Below are 20406 nucleotides of genomic sequence, written 5' to 3'. Positions count from 1 at the left end.
AGCCTGTCCTTGGCGTTAATTAGTGCCCCGTGTGACAGAACAGCACAGCCACAGACCGGGAGGGGAGCGGCGGGGGGGGGGGCGGCGGGGGGCTAGCGCCGGGGGCTAGTTTCCTCCTCAGCAGGGGTGGAGCGGAGGGGAGCGGCGGGGGGGGGGGGAGGGGGCGGCAGGGGAGCGGCGGGGGGCTAGCGCCGGGGGCTGGCTTCCTCCTCAGCAGCAGGCAGACAAAGGGAGTGTTTAGCTCTCCGTCACAACAGGCACACTGCCTTCCTGTTATCAAAGGCTCCCTCATTCCCGTGTGCTTCCGGGCCACGGGGCCACTCCTGACAAGACCCCCACGGCTTCAAGAGATGGAAGCGGGGGGTGGCCCTCGGGCCTTGGGCCGGTGGCCGTGGCTGCGTCGTGGGACAGAAGAACAACTCTGGTCCCGTCATGCTGCCAGGTGCAGGTCCGTTTTCGGGACGGTGTGACTTGTTCTTAATTTTAACAAGAGGTGACAAGAGAAACCTTCAGCTATGCGTTTGAGAAAATGGTACAATGGATACGACTGAGACGGTTTCTCAGGGTCGAATTTTCAAAGGAGAAGTAAAACGTGCGTCATTTCACATAGGAAAAGACTAGAAGAAAACGGAAATGTGCCCAAACATTATCTGCCAATGTGATCTTTCCCTCCGCTGCTCCTTCCGTAATTTTTTTTTTTTTTTACTATTAGCGTAGAGTTTCAGAGAAACTGTATGTTTTGGGTTCACATTTGTACGGTGGTTTGATGTGAGGCCTGTAAAAACTGACTGGGAGCATCTGCGCTGTGGGCCCCCCCACCCCCACCGCGCCCCCAGCCAGTCCTCCGAGACCGGAAGAGGAAATGGGGGGAGTCTCCATGGACTAATTCCCAGGCTCATTACCCCCGCACTCCCAGGCAGCCTACCCCGGGTTTATGGACTTGCTCGCTCACCACGAGGCCAACTTCGAGCACCTGGAGGAAATTCTTCAGAATAAAAAGCCATAAATTTGTGTTCATCCTGAAGTCTGGCTAAAGAAACATGCTTAGAAAGAGCACAAGGGAAGAGAGATCACAGCTGAAGAGCAGGGGCCTGCTCCTTGTCTAGAGAGAAGAAAGGATTCCAGAGCCAGGAAAGGTCATTTCGACTGAGGGCTCCTAACCTGGGACTCTGAGGGAATTTTTCAGTCTGTTTTTAATATTAACTTCGAAGTTTTAATACTTCAGAATTTCATGTTCACCCTAAATAAGGCCAAATAATCTCACGTTTCTTCGCATTTTGGCTGGAAATACATATAAATCCAGTGTGTTCACACGGTTTTGATTTTTGTTCCCTGAAACTATCACCAGAAGCTCAGAGTGACAATTAAATACATCTTTGATTAGTGAAAAGTGAGAAAACAAAATTATTTTTAAAACTGCAGGTTTCTAACCTCACAAAGAAAAAACAGCCTTTAATGTAGTTTTTAGAGAACATAGCCACAGCAGCAGCAAGCAGATGTGTGTGTGTCCGCACGTGCATGCACGCATGCATGTGCGTGTGCGCGCACCGTTGAGTGTGACTCACAAAGATTTAGCCGACGTCACACCAGCAGGGGTTGGCGAGGACAGAACACTGGTGGCTGGGTTTCTACAGTGACACTATTCCCACTGTATTACCATGCATATCCCGTCTTAAACTGACTCAAAAATACTTAAAGAGCAAAAAAGATTTAAGATAGAATTTAGTTTGCACAGTAACTTGTGTGAAAGGGCTTTCATAGCTGAAATAATACAGTGCTGTGCTAAGCGTTTTGGTGGTTTTCCTTCACTCACAGGAAACGGAATGTTCTGTGCACGGGCATCCCTGCTGAGCAGTGGGCAGGGCTGGGAGCCCACGTGCATACTTTCAGAACAGGTGCACACTGTATGTTCCCTGCATTAAGTCTTTCAAATGTTTTCCTTTAATTTATAAAAACAAAAGTTGCATTGGTGAGAATCCACATTCATCAAAAAAGAAACAAGATGTGAAGAGGGTTCAAGGAGAATGATAAGGCACACAGTTTGCTTTGTGTGTCCATCTGTCTAACGTTAAGGAGGATCACTGCACTGTGCTTTTCCTTAGGAGACTATGTACAGGACTGGAATAGATTCCATGTGTCCTATAAAAGGGTATACTTAGTTCAGAATGAGAACAAATTCAACAGTTCTTCTATCTTATCAGTGTAACTGGGCTCTCCCACTAGAACCGTCTTAAAAGATAATTTATAGTTCTTGACCTTACCTAAAACTTGAGTTCTTTTCCTAACAATTACTTTGCAGTAAAACTCTCCAGGTTTATGGCTGTGTAAGTTATTGGTAATGGCAAGGTCTGCACATAAAACAGGCTTTCATGAAGATTATTCCAAGCAAGAGTAATTCACATTTGAAGGAGAATGCTTCAGTGACTATGTCAGAAAGCAGAAAAACAGCTTTTCCCCAAGGTACTTCAATAAATGAACCCCCCGATTGCTTGGGGGTCTAAAGAACAGCTTTGCAATCACTCTCTATGATTTGCTGGGTATTTTAAAGTTATTTTGGGATTTATTTCTTGGGTATTACACAAAATCATTTTTCTTTTTCAATCTGATGTACGTCTATTTCCGCATAATCAATTTAATAAGTAGAATCAGAATGTATTAAAATATCACCCTCATATTACATGGTATTCTGGAAATTGTCTTGGAATTGCTGTGAAGGTTTGGGAAGAGATGGACAGTCATATTTCTCCAGAAAAAAAGAATCAGAATTTTGCTTTCTCTCGTCTATCCTTTACTGTGAATAGATTAGATTTTTTTTCCCATGAAAATTCCAGTGGACATCAGTTTCTTTCCAAATTTGTGATAGCTTAAAAATTTTGTGGTGACAGCTTGGATAACATCACCTGGACTTTCCATTACCTTCTCAGAACTGCCAGAACAAAACTCTATGTAGGGGAAATGACAGAATAGTGTAACTATCCTCCAGTATCTAAAAAGTTAATGTCCCTTCAGAAGAATTTCTAAGGAACTAAAATAACACTAGGATTCAAATTCTCTCTATAAAAAGAATGCTATGTCTTCCTGAAATCCATTATCTCTTGGCAAAATTGTTCATTAAAATATTTTGGTCTAAGCTTTGGCGATGCTTACACTACGTTGGGAGGGGTACTCCACTGTTACTCCCAATATGCAGACAAAGACACGAGGTTCAGAGACATAAGGTAATTTTCTCAAGACCCAGGGCTACTGAGCGGCTCAGACTTTAAATCAGACTTTTGATGTTACCAACTTGTTCTTTTTCCTTCACAGACATTATTCTTTTCACTGAAGAGATCTTATGGGTCATCTACTTCCCCCACCCAGTGTGGAACGCATAGTGTGCGGTGTCACTAATGGACGCGCCCAGCCTGGACACCGCCAGAGAGGAAGGCCATCCTCAAACAATTTAACAGAACATAAATATGATAAAAGTTAGGGTCGGTGACTTAGAAATGTCTTGATAGCTTTGTGAACAAAAAATACACAGAATATTTATAAAATTAATGTTTATACCAACAAATTCAATATTCACGCAGTCAACACTTATCTCTTCCGGGGGCCCATTAACCAGATAATTTTCTTGTCTTCTTCTGGTATTTCATGAACAAACATGTGAATAGTGCCACTTCCCCTCAGATGCTAAAAGCACATTTTTTGCTGTTTTCCTCCGACCTCCCCTTCTTTGGTGGGTCCCTCCACCTCATCCCTTCTCTCTTGAGCTCACAATAAACTGGAAGTGTCCAGAAGGCCTCACCTGGTCCCCTTGGGGGTCCCCCTGGCTGCCCACTTCAGAAGCACCGATGTGGGTAACGGTTGGTCGACAGTGGGGGCAAACCTCAGAAGTGCACCAGGCCGGGCCCGAAATCCTGGCAGAAGTCAGCCCTGCCTGTGTGCCAGAGACTCACTTTAATGGCTGTACACTCTGGACAGATGTCGAAAGTGGCTGCTGGAAAGCCAGCCTCCTCCAGAGCGCTGCAGGGCAGTTCTGTGGAGACCCGTAGACCTTGTTCCTCCCCTCACTTCATTCTTTTGTATCCTATTGCCTTTTCCTCCAACATGGAACTTACCGACTTCTCAAATGACCTTTACAGGAATCACGTTTTCTTGCCTTAAGTCTAGCTGTGTGTGTAAAGCCAGAGCCTGGCACACGCACTCCCTTGAATATACGCGGGTGGTTGCGGGAGCATAACCTTATGTTACCTTATTATATGGCCGCAGTTCCTAAGAGAAGGAACCAGAGAATCTAAACATCAATGCTGGACACTACTGTTTTCTGGAATAGTCTGAACTGCCTCCCCCCAGTTAAACCTGAAACAGACATAAGACCAACTAAAATCATAAGAAGGCAATTTGTGGCATAGATTACTTTAGCCTGTTTACATGCCATTTACAAGAAAGAAAGGATAATCAAAAGCAGTCCCCAGATGTTAAGAATGCCTTACAGCCACGCAATCAATCCACATGACTGCTTCTCGTCCCTTTCCGAGAGCCCCCCCACTGAACAGCCCCCCACAGCCCCCTCTCCCAGGCGGGCAGCAGATAACACATTTCAGCATGAAAGCACAAAACGTTTGTTTCAAAGCATGCAGCAACTGCCCCAGCAGCCCCCTGCAAGAGACCAGCCGGAGGGAGCATGTGCAGGAAGCGTGGGTACCTAGGTCGAGGATCCAGTACTTGCAGGTGCCGGGCGGCCCGCCGCTGCGGTAGGCAGAGCTGACGGCGGAGAGCGAGTCCAGCGCCTCGACTGGCTTAATTCCGTTCGGCATGGTGGGCACTGAGCTGACTGGAGGCGACAGGCTCGGAACCCCCACCCTCTCTGTCCCCACAAGCAGCCAAAGTCACCCCCTGTCTGGCAGAGCCAGGCACTCAGAAGCAGGCGAAGCAGGCTGGGGCGGGCGCGGCAGCGGGCGGGCAGGCGGAGACTCCTCTGCCTTGCTTCTGAGCGCTGCTTTGCAGTTGGGTTTCACATGTGGGAATATCCAGACGCTGTGGATTACATTCTACCACAGTGACTCTAATTGGAGCTCAAGAAAATTCTGAGGGCGCGCTGTGAGCCAGATGTTTCTCCTCTCTTGCACTAGGCAAAGCTGCGATTTCCTGATGCGCTGAAATGTCAAGTGACGGACGCCCTCCCCACGCCAGGCTTTCTGACTTGGGCTTTGTGTACGTTTGGATGGAGGTCTTCTCTGAGACATACAACAAACCGTGCCTCCTGATGGGACTTGATAACAAAAAGAAATGCAATGCAATTCGGTCTATAGCCAACTGGTTACATCACTGTGCTAAAATGTCACTCCTCGCTTATTAGAAACATATCTCCCACCAGGCAGGCCAGTGAAAATAAAAATCTTTACTTGTGATTTGTAAAGGCGTTTTTAGTAAAGCATCCTAAAAGCTCATTTTTGTCCTTTTCGGAAATTGCATCGTTTCCTTAGCCTACACCAATTTGGACTCTTTCCTTGAAAGTTTCCCTGTGTTCCCTTCCTGTCTCACACAGCACAATGGCTTCGTGGGCAATATTCCACTGTTTAATGATCATGAAGTCTGACTTTCCAACTTCTAGGGAAGTGTATGCGCTCTCCTGTTTCTCATTAATCTGAGAAGCACACGCAGTGCCCTCCAAACTGTACTGTGATGGCCCATCTCCTGCTTTGAGGCGGGCACCTGGAATAGTCTTCACACATCTTAACAGTGTAATGCGGCCCGCAGTTACTTAAACATTTCATGAAGGGGTGTTGTTTGTTGAAGCCTGTACGTAACAAAATCACGCACTGCCTTCCTGAGTTCTTATTAATAATTCTTCTATCTCTGTTTTATTTAACCTAATAGCATAAATGATGTTGTGTTTATTGTTTGCTAAGAGAAAATGTTGTCTTTTCAGTTCCTTGAAAGTTAAACTTGTGTTCTCCCTCCCCCACCGCCCACATTAGTTGTGAAGTTTTTAAAATTCTCAAAGTAAAAAATGTGAAAACAGCATAGACTTCTAATTTCTTTCTCAGTTCAATACAATTCACAACTACAAAAAAAATAAATAAATAAATCCAAGGCACCCAAAGAAAGCTGTCTTGAGCACTTGTTAACACTACCCTAAAACAAACTGCTGCAAAGTAGGATTTCTCTCATATTCTTCTCAAAAGACCAAAAGCAAAGCCCAAGGTTGTTTTTCCCTGTTATAGATCCAGATGGTGTACTCATGCCAGGACCAAGCAAGAGGCAGAATTCTGCACAGAGCACTTTTTATGCACGAAAACTTTATTACTGAATAAATAACCTTTCTTACTTGCAAAAAAAAAAAAAAAGCAGTAAAAATTATATCCTAAAGGAAATCAAGTTAATTGACATTCTAAGGTTTCATTTACTACAATCTTTATTAAATATTTTACTTTGTCCCCTTCCAAAAATACAGACTGCCAAGCAATGGCTATTAAAAAAAAAAAAAGAAAAAAAAGAGCTGTCACTTTATGGGTAATATATGTTCTCTACTACAGAGGAAGGGAATGATGCTTAAAAACAAATACAACAATTTTGGCTAAGATACAATTTCCCCAGTAACTGCCTTCTTCAAATGTCGAGTTCACATCTGTGAGAGAAATACAACATAGAAGGGGTAAGGGAATAAAGGAAGGAAGCCTTCTCATTCCCTCCTTCCTTCTATTTGTGGAAATGTGAGCTTATAGAGTGTTTAATAGGTAACAAAAATATAATATAAATTATATTCAAGGCACCACATGACTCCTACCTGTAAGAGTGATAATCTAACTCACTGGACCGACAGGCATGGAACCAACTGAAGAGTCGGTATCAGTAAGTGTAAGGTGCTGAGGCAAAAGAGGGAGAAAACCCAAACCATGGGGGCAAAAGCTTCCCAGAAGTAGGTTCTAAACTCTAAGGCTGACTTCTACCTTGGTGGTATGTTGGGAATTTGCTCTCAGAGTCTGCACCAAGTTCAGGCGAGAAACACCCAGTGTGGCCGCAGCAGCCTGCAGACAGAAAAGCTTGGTGGGCACCATGGCCGTGAGTGGGGAAGGAGAAGGCGGGAGGGCAGAGGATGGGGACCTCAGTTTCCTGGGAGCAGCTGTGGAAGAGGTAAGGATGTGCCGCAACCAGCAAGGAAATCAGAAGCGACTGAGAAGTTTGAGGATGGGTGCAATGGGGTCAAAGCTCTGGGCACAGAATGAGACGAGCTGCAGTGTGAGAATCCTGTCAGGTAGGAAAAGAAAGGAATGGTGAGCTCAGTCTAGCACAGACGGAGATGAGCTTTGCAAACAAAGGAGACAGACATGTAACTAACCACACAGGGTGGTTTGAAAACAACCATTTTAGGCATTTGGTATTTTTGATATGTTTTTGATATTTATTTGATGTCTGGACATATAATTAAAAGTGTCACAAAGAAAAGAGAAGCTCCAAGGCCCAAGACAGTGCTTTTAAAAATGTTACCCAAGGTTCATCTGTGAGGACCAAAAGCAAGGGGTACTGGGAAGAACAGATGAGAGATACCCGTGTGTCAGAAGGTTGAATGCTAACTCTGGCGCCATGGTTGTGTTTCACAACCCTCTCCCCCAAATAAATCATCAAGATCAACTAGGACTGGGGTGCGTACAAATATGTGCTCAAAATGTAAGATAAACACAGTAACAAAGTACCTAGCCATATTACAAAGGAAAACATTACAAAGGAAAGACTTTTTCCTAAGTGACTCTGAAAAACAGTATTTTGATTCTATACTGTAAAACCAAAGACAAAAGACCTGTAAGTTCGTGTCTCACAGGGGTGTGGGTCAGCAGTAAGAGTAGAGTTGAGTCTTTTAAAGTCAAGTCATTTTAAGTAAAGAAAATATTCACTTTCCAAAGAGGAAAAACACAGGTTTCTAGATGAGGATTGAAAATACATTTCGAATAATGGGATGCAGGTGTCTCACTGTCAGAGACGGTTACAGGTGAGGAGAGGGGAAGGGCGAGAATGAACCCTGTGTTGCTGACCAGGAGTTGGGAGGTTTCAGTGTGATTTGCAATCCTGTTTCTTTACATATGTGCAAACATTCAGAGACACAGAGAACATGAATGTAGGCATGTGTGTGCACGTGGGTAGGTACACGTACATGTCTAGACAGCTGAGAAGACCTAAAGGTCATGATACCATATGGCCCTGAACATACCTAGCACCCAGATTTGTTTTTAATGTCATTCTCCAATAAGAAGGAACCAGGGCTTCTTGGAGAAATGGTTGATCCAGGACTGCAGCAAGGAGAACACAAGATGAGCTGGGAAAATCCTGTCGTGTCAGAAAGCAAGGACGCACGCACAAAATGGTGGAGTGTGTCCATACTACACAGAAGCCAACCAGAAGGAGCTCCTAATGGCCGAAGCTGGGATAAGCTGAGTAACAAAGTAAGTAACAACAGCCCTGGATGATGGTCCAGAGAATAGACATTCACGACCACACTGAGGTACAGAACTGACTAAGTCAGCGAGGCAGAGGGACAGCTCTTCCTTTCAGAATTCTAATTAATCAATTTAGGAAGAAACAAGGGAGCTGCGAATCACCAGGAGGCAGACAGTACAGAGCAGGGAAGAACCGCGGATGTTAAAATGAGTGGGTAAAGGCAGGATGGGAAACAATATTTGGACAGTTTCAAAGTATCTCCTGAGAGGTATTTATTAATTACAAAGAGAAAAACAGTAACTTTACGGTGGAGAAAGACGGCAGTCACTGCCCTAACCAGTCGATCAAGGTCACCACCACCAGCAACGGGGCGTGTCAGGATCCTCCTGAGCCTCGGATATGCACAGAGGTGGACACAACGTTATCTTTGTGGTTTTCTTGCCAAAAATGCATGAGCTCCATTTAAGTCATGAGAAAACATCAGAGAAGCCCAATGTGAGGGACCACTTACAAAATAAAGGACTGGTAATACCTTAAAAGTGTCAAGGTCATTAAAAAAGGTGTTAAGGTCATGAAAGAAAAAAAAAGGCAGAGGAACTACCACAGATTGGAAAAGAAGAAATATGACATGGATCCTGGATTGGATCCGGAACCAGGAAAAAAGACAAAGCAAAACCTGAAAAAGGGCTGTGGTGTAATTAACAGAAGTGCATCAAGGCTCCAAGTTGTGAGCCCTGAACCAGGGTCATGTGACATGGGGGGAGGGTCTAGGTAAAGGGGGTCCAGGGATTCCCTGTACTATTTCAGCAGCTTTTCTGTAAGTCTAAAATTACTTCAAAATAAGTTTTTTTGTTTTGTTTTGTTTTTTTTAAAGATTTTATTTATTTATTTGAGAGAGGGAGAATGAGAGAGCACATGAGAGGGAGGAGGGTCAGAGGGAGAAGCAGACTCCCTGCCGAGCAGGGAGCCCGATGCGGGACTCGATCCAGGAACTCCAGGATCATGACCTGAGCCAAAGGCAGTTGCTTAACCAACTGAGCCACCCAGGCGCCCAAAATAAGTTTTTAAAAATAAATTGGGTGTAATGGGTACATAAATACAAGTAGCTAAAGAACTTGAGAGTGTGAAAAAAGTTACTAGAGAAAAATCGGCAAATTCAGAGAAGAAATTTTGTGGGAAAGACACACATTAGGCAAATTAATGACCTGTGGTTAAAGGGATCTATGGTTTATTGAAAAAAATAGACTGAAGGAATATAAAATCATTGTTTGCTTGCATATTTGTGGGACAATATATAACATTCTCATGACAATAAAGGTATTTTATTTAAATTGGTTGAAAAGAGAAATTTTGGTCAAAACACTTCATGTAACCCTCTCCCGTGACAGCCATTCCTGAAATACTTAAAATAAGAACTTCAGTGTTCAAGTGCCTATTATTAATCTATCAAAAAAATATGAAGCAAGGTCATTTTTGCCAAAGGCGGTCTTAAAAAACAAAAAACCAGGAAATAAAGGTCCATATACAAATGGTGCTTTTAAAAATCAGTACTAAAAATACATGTAACAGAAAGCTATTCGTAAAACTAGAATTCAGATAAGGCAAAGGGCCTAAAGTCTTTCTAATCTAATAGAAGAGGACACCAACATTAATAATTAGGCAGCTAATACAGGATGAAAAGGTCCCCAAAACCTTAAACACAACAGGTGGGATATAATAAAAGGGCATCAGCTACATTTTCATATTGAAACTCTAATGACATAACTCAGGAATATTGCCTGTAATTCCCTCTAACAATTACTAGTGTCTTCCTGAGACTTGAAACATGCTTCATGACCCTGCTGCGGGTTTTCTGTGGCCTATCTTCCAGGGGTCCTGACCCAGGTGGTCCTGCAGTTGCGGGTGCGGCTCGGGCTGCTCTCCTGCCCGGCCCGCCCCAGCCCTGCGCTCCCTCCTGGCGCGTCCCCCCTGCTCAGCATGGCCGCGGCGCGGGCCCGGGTATTGCTGCACCACCAGGGTCGAGCTGCTCAGGTTCCACGCACAAAGATACTCCTGTTTCGAGGGCATTTTGTCCAGTTTCTTAGCCCACAGATAACACCTCCTGCTCTGGAGGGAGCGGGCGGATGACTAAATCCTGCCTCTTAGGGCTCCATTCAGCACATTATTTCCTGCTGCTTTCGTGCACAGTTGCCAATCCACAAAAGCACCTTTATTGAGGGATTCAAACACTCCGTTTGGGTGCCAAAAATTCGATAGGCTCCTTTTCATTGCTTTCCTTACTATCTTTTCACAAACTATGTGAGTTTTTCTCTTAGGTTAACAAAACACACATTCAAGTACTCCTTTTTTACATTTCACTTTAACTCACTGTGTGACATTCTCCGTTTGCACCAGCACTGGGGGTTGTGTGCAGAATGGCAACATGAGACGGGAACCCCACAAATGTGTTCCCTAAAAAATAACAGAAACAGCAGTGTTCAAAAAATTAGAGCGATGCCACCAACCCCTGATAGCCAATCCATGCTTCGATGTCCCAATTCTGCTAAACTTGAGAGAGTGGGAGGCAGGCCACAAAATCACTGAGGGAGGGAGGGTGGAAGATCTGGACAGGAAGCTTCCTTCCCCAGATTTTTCAAGAAAAAACAAGCGGCAGATTTTGATTGTTTTGGTGGTGGGGGGAGGGAGAAAATTTTTACTTTTGGGAATGGTTTTTCCATTCATTCACTCACAAAAAGCTCATGGAGGATAAAGCTCTGTTCTTAACTAGGGGAGGAGGAAGAGGACAGAAGTGGCCCAAAGGAAAGAAAAAAAGACAGATTCCCACGAAGATGACTTCTTTGGGTGACGGAAGGCAACTGGAATTACCATAATTCAAATGAGAAAGTTAAAATGGAGCCTTCCCAGACAAAGGGATGGCTGGAGGGGCCGTGGCCTCTCAGGAATGTACAATATAGCTCCAGGAAGGCAGTCTCGGCTTCTGGAATCAGCTCTTCCACAAATGATGGCTGGTCTTGACAACTGAGTTTGTCTCTAGAGGCTACAGCTTCTCCCCTAGACCAAAGGCTCCTTCCAGCTTGTGCGGAAACAGGATGCACAGTGGTTAAGAACTTGAGCCCCAAAGTCTGACTGCTGTTTTTGAAATCCCATTTTCCAGCACCTACTCAGCTTGGTCAAGTTAATTTCTCGGTGCCTCCATTTTCTCTTCATACCGTGGGGACGACAACAGTAATATCCTGCCCTTGGGAGTACCCTGAAGATTAAACGTAGAGACAAGCAGCACAGTGCCTGGCATACTGCAAGCCCTCAACACATCCCATCTGCTATTACTGTGGGGTTTTTTGGGGGGAAGAGAGAGAGAGAGCAAGCACGTGCTTGGGGGAGGGCAGAGGGAGAGACAGAATTTCAAGTGATGTGGGGCTCGCTCCCATGACCCTGAGATCAGAACTTGCTGAAATCAAGTCTGAGCCCCCCAGGCGCCCCTACTGTTAGTTGTTAAGGCTCCAACAGCACCCTTCGCTGTGGGCTGACTATGCCCACCTCCAAATTTGTACGTTGAAGTCCTAAGCCACAGTACCTCAGAATGTAACCACAGCTGGAGATAGGGTCTTTAAAGAGGTCCTTAGGTTAAAACGAAGCTGTTAGAGTGGGTACTAATCTGACCGGTGTCCTTATAAGAATAGAAAATTTAGACGCACACAGAGGCACCAGGGGTGAACACACAGGAGGACCATGTGAGGACATGGCAGTCAAAGGCCTGAGAAGAAAGCAACCCTGCTGATGCCTTGATCTTGGACTTGTAGCTTCCAGAACTATGAAAAAATAAACTGCTGTTGTTGAAGCCACGTAGTCTGTGGTATTTTGGTAGCCAGAGCTGACTAATACGCCCCTCCTCCCTTGTCTGGTAACAATCTGCTCCATAACCCAGGACTGAAATGGTCTAATTATTTTTGAGACAGGAGGAAATTAATCTCTAAGAACAGCACTTCAATGTTCTTCCCCTTTAGTAAATTCAAAGCTCTACAGACTCAGGAAAAGGGGTGGGGAAGGGAAAAAATGCAACTGAACACACAGGGCTACATCACAATTAGAAATAATAGAGGATTCCAGAGCTGCCTGGCCATGCAGCCAAGACAAATGAGCCTGTTTACAGTCGTCTTAAATGTATGAAAGGGCCCTTCAAAGAATAAACATGTTGGGTCCCCTGTCCCGAGTTTGGCTAGAAAAATTTGGGGAAAATGATGACCCCTTGAATTGTGAGCCTTGTGGAATGATCAAGCTGTCCAAAGTATCCCTGTCACTGCTGGTCAGCCCGCACTAAAACTCCCCTTGACAGCTCAGACACTAAAGCGCTCTGGTCCACACAGAATGCCAGGAAGGGGAGCCAGGATCCTCCTTCTGGACAGAGCTGGCTGTGGGGGTGATAGTTCAAAGGTCAGCCTCCTTAACCCTCTGATTACATCCGGCCCTACACACCCCTCTTCCGTCCCCTCCAAAACCCTTCCACAGTGTCAGTAAAGGAGGAAGGAGATTAGACAGGGGAGGTATTTAAAAACAGTATTTTTCAAAATTTATTGTGAAATTTTAGTGATGAACTGAATCCTTCAGAAAGTACAGAGATTGTTCGAAGGCTCTGGAGCCCATTAGAAAACCCACGGACAGGGCTACCTCACGAATGTTTCTCGGAGGCGACGGTGTGGTGCGGAGTCATAAGCAGCTCTGCATAAGTGGAAGGCAAAACAGTGGCGCCGCAAAAAGCTGTTTATTCTCTGGAAACTACCACCCTTGACATTTAGCGGCAAACCCCTAATTTGCACCCTTTTGACTGAATCTGGAATAAAAACACAGAAGTTGGTGAGATGTCTTCTACATTAATATTCACCGTATGCTCCTCTACAGAGTTCTATGGGAAAACATCCAACACAACCTCACCTCCCTGGAGTCAGAAACTTGTGATTTAGTTTATAGGAATGATTTTAAAGAGTGACCTTATTCAAAGAGCACAGTTTTAGTTTTTTTTTTTCTAAGTGGGTAAAATGATGTTATAGAGAACTCAAGGGATTTGGTACAGATCACATGATCACGACTCCTAACAAAATTAAAAAATATATAAAAGCAAATGTCATTATATAGCATATTTACGACTTTTTCTGTTGTAGTTAATTTATGATTTGGGTGATTCTTCTTCAAAAATTTGCTTTCCATAAATGCATTTACCCTTGCACCCATCGACAGGCTGCGAGCATTCCATCTCACAGCTAAGCCTGCTTGGCAGGGCCGGCAACGACCGCCAACACCGCGGCGTGGCTCCCGTGTGCACGGCTCGGGGACAAGCTGTGTGCACACACGACGTCGGCATGCCTGTCACAGAGGACGAAGCGCATCTCTACGCACTGGTCTGGAGCCGATTCTACAAGGCTTGACCAAGTGCAAAAAGCCAAAACATGCTACCTTTTATGTATGAACATGGAGGCAAGAATGTGTGTGTTTCTATTTGCCTAACAAAATACCGGAAGTAGAGCTTAGGAACGTTATAATAAAAACGGTTATCCTTACATGGCTAACAGGACTGTGGGAATAAGACAGCTCAGCTTACACCTTTTCACGATTTAATTTCTGATGCGAAATGTCTAAAAGTGAATTTTAAAATGTTGTTTCTTCTCTTCTTTAGAAAACGTTCTGTATGTGGGGTTGCTGCAATTGTGTGCAAACGTTTTGCAGCCACATTCATTGTTCTGGGAACCGGTACCAAAGCTTTCATCATGCATCTGTGCTCCCACTCCAGAATCGGCTGGGACATCACTTTCCCTTCTCCCTATAGTGGCAGATCAGCTATCAGGATCTACAGCCCAAGCTAGGAAAACCCTCACCGCTTACCGGAAAGTTAGCACTGGGAACATAATGACAAAATCATCTCAGGCTTCTCTGAACACAGGAAGGAATACAGGGGCAAAAGCCAAAACATACTTTGGTTTGTGTAGCACCCTTTTCTTAGGTGCTGTTTTATCAGGTGTTCTCAGAGCCATGATCTGCTATGTAAATCATGGTGACAAGTGCAAATGCAGTTCAACGGGGATACACTATTGTTTCCCACCGTGGACAGCACTTACTCATGGTCAAAACACTTAGTGGAAACCAGCACACAATTTTTAAACGGTTTTTCACCAAACCCATATCATCTCTGTAAATTTTCCCGACTTCTGCAGACCCTAATTAGAATGAAGACATTTAGAGAGAAACCCCAGTTTGTCTAATAAATGGCAAAGCCTGATATGTACCAATGTCGGAGAGGAGGCAGTTGGAAAGTGGGACTCGGATGCCTGTGTCTTGTACCTGCGGCCACCCCCTGCCCAGCCCGTGAGTCACACTGAGGAGAGCACGTCCTACTTTCCCTGGTGAGCCTTCTCCCCTGATTATATTTCTCTCCCTAAACGCCGTCTCCTGGTCATTTAAAGCAAGTGTGGGAAGACGGTTTTCTCACTCGTTGTTTATGACTTTGCCATCTATATAATTTTGTGATCTAATATGGACAGTGTTAATGCCTGCTCATGGTTTTTTCCTGTTTTCATAAACACTTTAATATAAAGTTGGAACACGAAAATACCTCCAGCATGAAGCATTCACAGAGTAATGGCCAATTTGTGCGGCTCCGTAATTACATGCTGCACAGCAAACGATCCTTAATCATAGGTCTTGAATTGATCACCTTGTCTTGGCTACATGGTGCTCAGGAGAAGGACCACGTCTTTGTTCTTGGTGGGGCTCTGTGTTCCTCAGTTTGTCTTCCCACAGGGATTTACATTAGCAGCTGTTCTCACAGACTAAAAACTGCTCTTTTCCAAGCTAATTTTTTTGAAAAAGTATACATGTCTTCCATTATACGTATTTTTAAAGAGTATGTGGGCAGATACAGGTTTGAAACGCCTATGCCGGGATGTGTTTTCTGATTAACGGTGGTGATATGGCATTAAATAAATGTCTAAATACACCAGAATCACAATATAGTCAACTAAATTTTTTCATATCACTAAATCCTTTTTAATACCTTAGATTTTTCTGAGAACTTATAAGGTTATTTAAAAGTCATAAGCAGTTACAAGAGGTAGGAGATTTTGATCCACCTTTGGGGCAGAGTGCTTCATGATTTGGGAAAGGGGATATGTGAGTTGAACAAATTTAAACCCAGTCATCCCCAATATACTTGAGGAAATGCAAGAGGCCTCGGACGGCAGAGCTGTGTTTTTGGTTACAGAGATTTCTAGAGAGGCACCTTAGTCTCTGTAGAGCTGCTGTTTTTCCGGGTGGCGGTTGTGGGGGGGAAAGAGAGCACAGGACGAGGCCATGACTCCCGTCAGGAGAGGAGAAGACGTCCCTCTGTCGGCTGCACTATGCTAGGCTGATGCTGTCCTGGGAGCCAGGGGAGTGATTTGGACGGGGGTGAGGAATCTTAGTATCTGCTTGTATTCCGAAGAGGGAAACAGCTTTGACCTGCACTCTGAGCTGGGGGGCCAGCTGACAATGGGCACAGGCTGGGACTGAAGGCGGCAGGGCCTCGGGTCCCTGGGAGAGCACACACCTGGTGGCCTGTGGAGTCCTTCCTTTCCATGACCGCAAACCTCTGCGAAGGTCCTGTCACCTGGTCTCACTTCCACAAAATGGGGACCAAGGGACATGGAAGCTGAGACCATGGGAGAGACCTGGCCTCCTCCCAAAGCCGGGGAGTGGGTGGTAGGGGGGCGGCCACCCACAAGCAGGCAGGGCCACCAGCTCACAGGGCCCAGATGCTGAGGCAGGGAGGCTAAAGACAGAGGCTCAGATGCACTGCATTTTGGGCCCTAAGGGAAACAAAGCCTGATTTTACACATAGCGGTTGTGGTCAGTGGTTCCCTGAGAATCAGACGTGGAGCTCCGACCTCCAGGCATGGGCTCCGGGCACATTCACTCATTTGTTTTAAGAAATTACAAGTGATTCTGAGGAGCAACCTCTGGTATACAAAGTGTGTCCATTTCTCTGAACTTTGATGAATGGCCCCATGGAACATATCCAGATAAAGAGATGTAAGGCGGACCTCGATAGAGTGGCTCACAATGAACTGTGCTCATCTGCCCATGCAGACCCCTGCTGAGAGTACATTCCCAGGGGAGCCCACCGCCCTCCCAGGCCTCCAGGCAAAGCTCCCCTCCGGGCCCACGACTCCAGGGCCCTTCTCTCTGTTCTCACTCCCTCTCGGTGTGATGAAAGGTTCTCTGCCTCCCTCATCGGTCCTGTTGTTGAGAACCTGTGTTGTCTGTACTTCCTCGATCATGTTCGTAAGTTTAGCACCATATCTGCACCCACTGCTCGTGCTGAAATCTGTTTTAAAGTACTTGCAGTGAGTTCCCATGGGTTTCCTTGTGGGTCTTTGGTCCCTGAGTACATCTCATCGGGACTGTCTCATACCCTCAGCTTAGCCTTTGTGCTGAAACACTGTTAACTGCACCAAGATTTATTCCGTTCTCCCCTCACCTCCACGGACTCACTGGATACGTTTATTTTCTTCCTTTAGGGTTTTTCATTTACTTGGTAAGAAGGGACAGAGAATGTCAGGGAGGGGCGAGGGAATAAGACAAACCCCTCCTGTTACCTGACACAGCACACCAGGGGGAGGGTGTGAGCACACTTGGGGTGTGTGTGCGCACAGGCGTGTGTGGCACAAGGCCCTGTAGGACATGTCGGGAGACTGGGCTTCTATCCTCTGAGCGACAGCAGTCACTGAAGGAATCTGAGGAGCGCGGCATGATGGGATTTGTGCTTTAGCGGCAGTAAGAGAGGAAGGAGCAGTGGGGCCGGGGGGCAGGGAGGGGGGCTGGCGGGCCAGCAGCGAGAGTGGTGCCGGAGAAAAGAGAGTCTGTCTGAAATACATTATTTACAAGGTAACCAAATGTGGTGGGCATGCTCAGAAATTTTCCAAAAAAAAAAAGAATTATCATATGACAATTCCACTTCTGGGTATACTCCCCAAAGCAGTAAAAGCAGGGCCTCGAGACACTGGAACATTCCTGGTCACAGCAGCATTATTCACGAGGACCGAAAGCTGGAAGCAACCCCAGTGTCCATCAGTGGATGACTGGATCAATGAAACGTGGCCTACACATACCGAGGACTATTATTCAGCTTCAGAGGGAAGGGGCATTCGGGCATACATGCCACAACACGGATGAGCTTGAGGACATCATGTTGGGAAATAAGCCAGTCACAGAAGGAGAAATACCACGTGAGGACCCTCGAGGAGTCAAACGCCTAGACACAGAAAGCAGAATTATACCAGGGGAGGGAAACGGGGGTTAGCATTCCCTGGGGACAGAGCTTCGGTGGATGGACGGTGGTGAAGGGACACCATGTGAAGGAACTTAATGCCCCTGAAGAGAACACTGGCTGAGATGGTTAAGTTTTATGTTATGTGAAAACTCGTGTGGCGTCACCACCAGCCCTGGGTTCTGGCATTGGTCACGTGCCCCCCCGTGGCAGGTGTACGAGTTGGGCTATCACCAGGACCGCTGGGAGAAACTCTCCAGCGCCATCATGCGTGGTCACTTGGGTTGTGAAGAGAGGGAAAAGCTGAATCACTTAGCTGGAGTGGCATAAGACGGGATGTTGTGAATTGGCCTCGTCAGAAAAATAAACACTACTGATATTCCTGTTTACTTTCTGTGACCAAGACTAAGTAAACGAAGAGAGAAAAGTGACAAGTTTTACAAGTTGAGACAGCAGGAAAGGAAAATCCCGTGGATTTACTAAGAGATTAAAGATAATTACGTGGTGTCGACTTCAGCAGTACATCCGTACGTGATCCCCAGGGGAGCACGGGAGACCCATGCCTGGCAGTCCCGGCAGCGTGTCAGACTCACCGGGCGCAGACGCAGTCTCCACGTCTAGGCCCCAGCCCCAGAGTCTGATGTAACACAGATGGTATAAACCGCAAACACAGGTGAGAATGGGTGAGAGGGAGGATTTGCTGAATCCTTATTCTACCTTCATGTGCTCGGTGTCCGTGTAACTGTGGCCGGAGATGCCGTGAAGAAGGTGGAATGACAGCCAGAGCGAGGCAGGGATGGAACATCAAACACACATGCCGCCAGTCTGCAAACACTGTTTCCCCAGCAGCCTGCCTCTGTGGGCCTTTCCCACGAGAGAGAAAGCATTTTCAACAGGATAGTGTTCACACTGGAAACTAGTTTCACACATAAAACGATCTCCTTGGAAAACAAATCGAGCAATTACATGTCTTGTTCATTTTAAGTAAGTTGTATTTTTAACCTCTCCCTACACCACTCAGTTTAACAGAAAATAAGAGAGAGACCTATTGCTTACAAATTCCAAGTACTCTCATTGTCCAACAGATTTCCCATGGTAGCAATGCTGAAAAACCACCACGTGAACCTGGGCAGCGCTCACGGTGAGTATTGGGGCCTTCTCAGATGATGGATTTATTATACTCACAGTCACAGCACAATCTTTAAAATATCATTCACAACCAAACAGACATCTGACCTTAATAGGCATGATTTTTACATCTGAAATTCATGGAAATTTAAGTTTTTTAGACTGGGGAATTATGAAAAAATTATTGAGGCAATAAAGCTGAGAAAATTCTGGAATCAGAAATTAGTAAACGTGCCTCCCGCTTGGGAGATCAGAACAGTAAAGATCGAAGAAGGCATTTAAGAAACTATCTAGAGACAGATACATAATGACAACTCCCTAACTTTCACTAGTCTGGAAGTATGTGAAAGGCAAGACAACCTGCTTTCTGGGATGGTCAAGAGGAGATGCACCAGTGATGGGCACCAAGTTCTTGGAGAGAAGGGGCCACACGTAACTCCTCACTGCATATCCTTCAAGCCCAGCCTGGGGCCCAAAATGAGATGTCTGGTAGCAGACGCACGTGCGTAACAGGTGTCAACAGCCCCGCATGCACCAATATACGAGCAATATAGTGGCATGCACTCTTTTCCAAGTAAGAGCAAGAAGAAGGGTTGTGGGCTGAGCTGAAGCCAATCTAGATCTCCTGCTTCCCAAGGTGGCAGTGGCCTCTTGCTCCCTAAGTTTCTGTGTCTTTTTCTTGGGCTTCCTTCCCGATCCTCATTCTATTTGACGAAGGTCTCTTCTCCTAGGTGGAGACCCTGGTCTGATTTCCTGGACTTGAACATGGACAGGACACTCTGGCAGAGGCCTGTCACAGAGCCCAAAAACTTCCCCTCCTCTAATCTATAGCCCAGGTCCTAACACTGTAAGCAAACAATCTTAAGAGATTCTTTGCATTATAGGAAAAATAAAAATGCAAGAAAAAAGTTAAAAATGGAGAAGATTTCTGAGCCCCCATCTACAACAGGCTTTACTGAATGAAGATATACCCTCTTATTAAAGAAAGAGCATGATGGGGTTTCTCAGGGGCAAGGAGTAACTTCTCAGGTGCTAGAGTGTCACAGAATAAGAGACAAAAGGCCCAGGCAATAAATTGCTACTTAAACCTAAAACCCAGCAAAAACTCAACCTCCGTAAGAACTTTTCAGGACAAAGTCAAGTGGGATAAATACATAGTTCTTTCCTCTTGGCTAGCCTGCAATTGTGAACACCAGGAAGCAAAGAACACACCATGGGGAAGGCACATATAAAAAGAAATCTTTCAGAACAAGTGTTGTTTGTAGCATGCTTAAGCTCACCAGGGCTGCTCTGTGTGAGAAACTCGAGGGGAGAAGTTGTACTTTAGTTTCAACTCCAACTCAAGGACTTAAATATATTATGCAACTTTGGAAGTGCTCTGGCAATGGGCTGGCCCAGTGCAGACCCCTATTGGGGCGGAAGGGCCACAGCAGGGGGGTAGGGGTGGGGTGGGTATCCACTGCTGCTCTAAACTCACAGACAGCTTCGCCAGGAATGAAAGCCCACACCTCGGCTTTTGGCCAAAATCGGAAAATTCTCTTTCTGTTTGGATCCCTGGAGAAATG

General features: G+C 45.6%; 1 protein-coding gene across 3 annotated transcripts in view; it reads right to left on the bottom strand.

Annotated features, from left to right (window-relative positions):
- Window positions 1–20406, bottom strand: part of LOC102731976 (triple functional domain protein) — a 314385-nt gene that overhangs the window by 32147 nt on the left and 261832 nt on the right. The gene's annotated exons all lie outside the window — the stretch shown is intronic.

This window comes from Leptonychotes weddellii, chromosome 7, assembly GCF_054177405.1.
Source record: "Leptonychotes weddellii isolate Sample4059 chromosome 7, ASM5417740v2, whole genome shotgun sequence".
Classification (NCBI taxonomy): Eukaryota; Metazoa; Chordata; class Mammalia; order Carnivora; family Phocidae; genus Leptonychotes; species Leptonychotes weddellii.
Note: the sequence above shows the minus strand (reverse complement) of the source record. Positions and strands in the feature narration are given on the sequence as shown.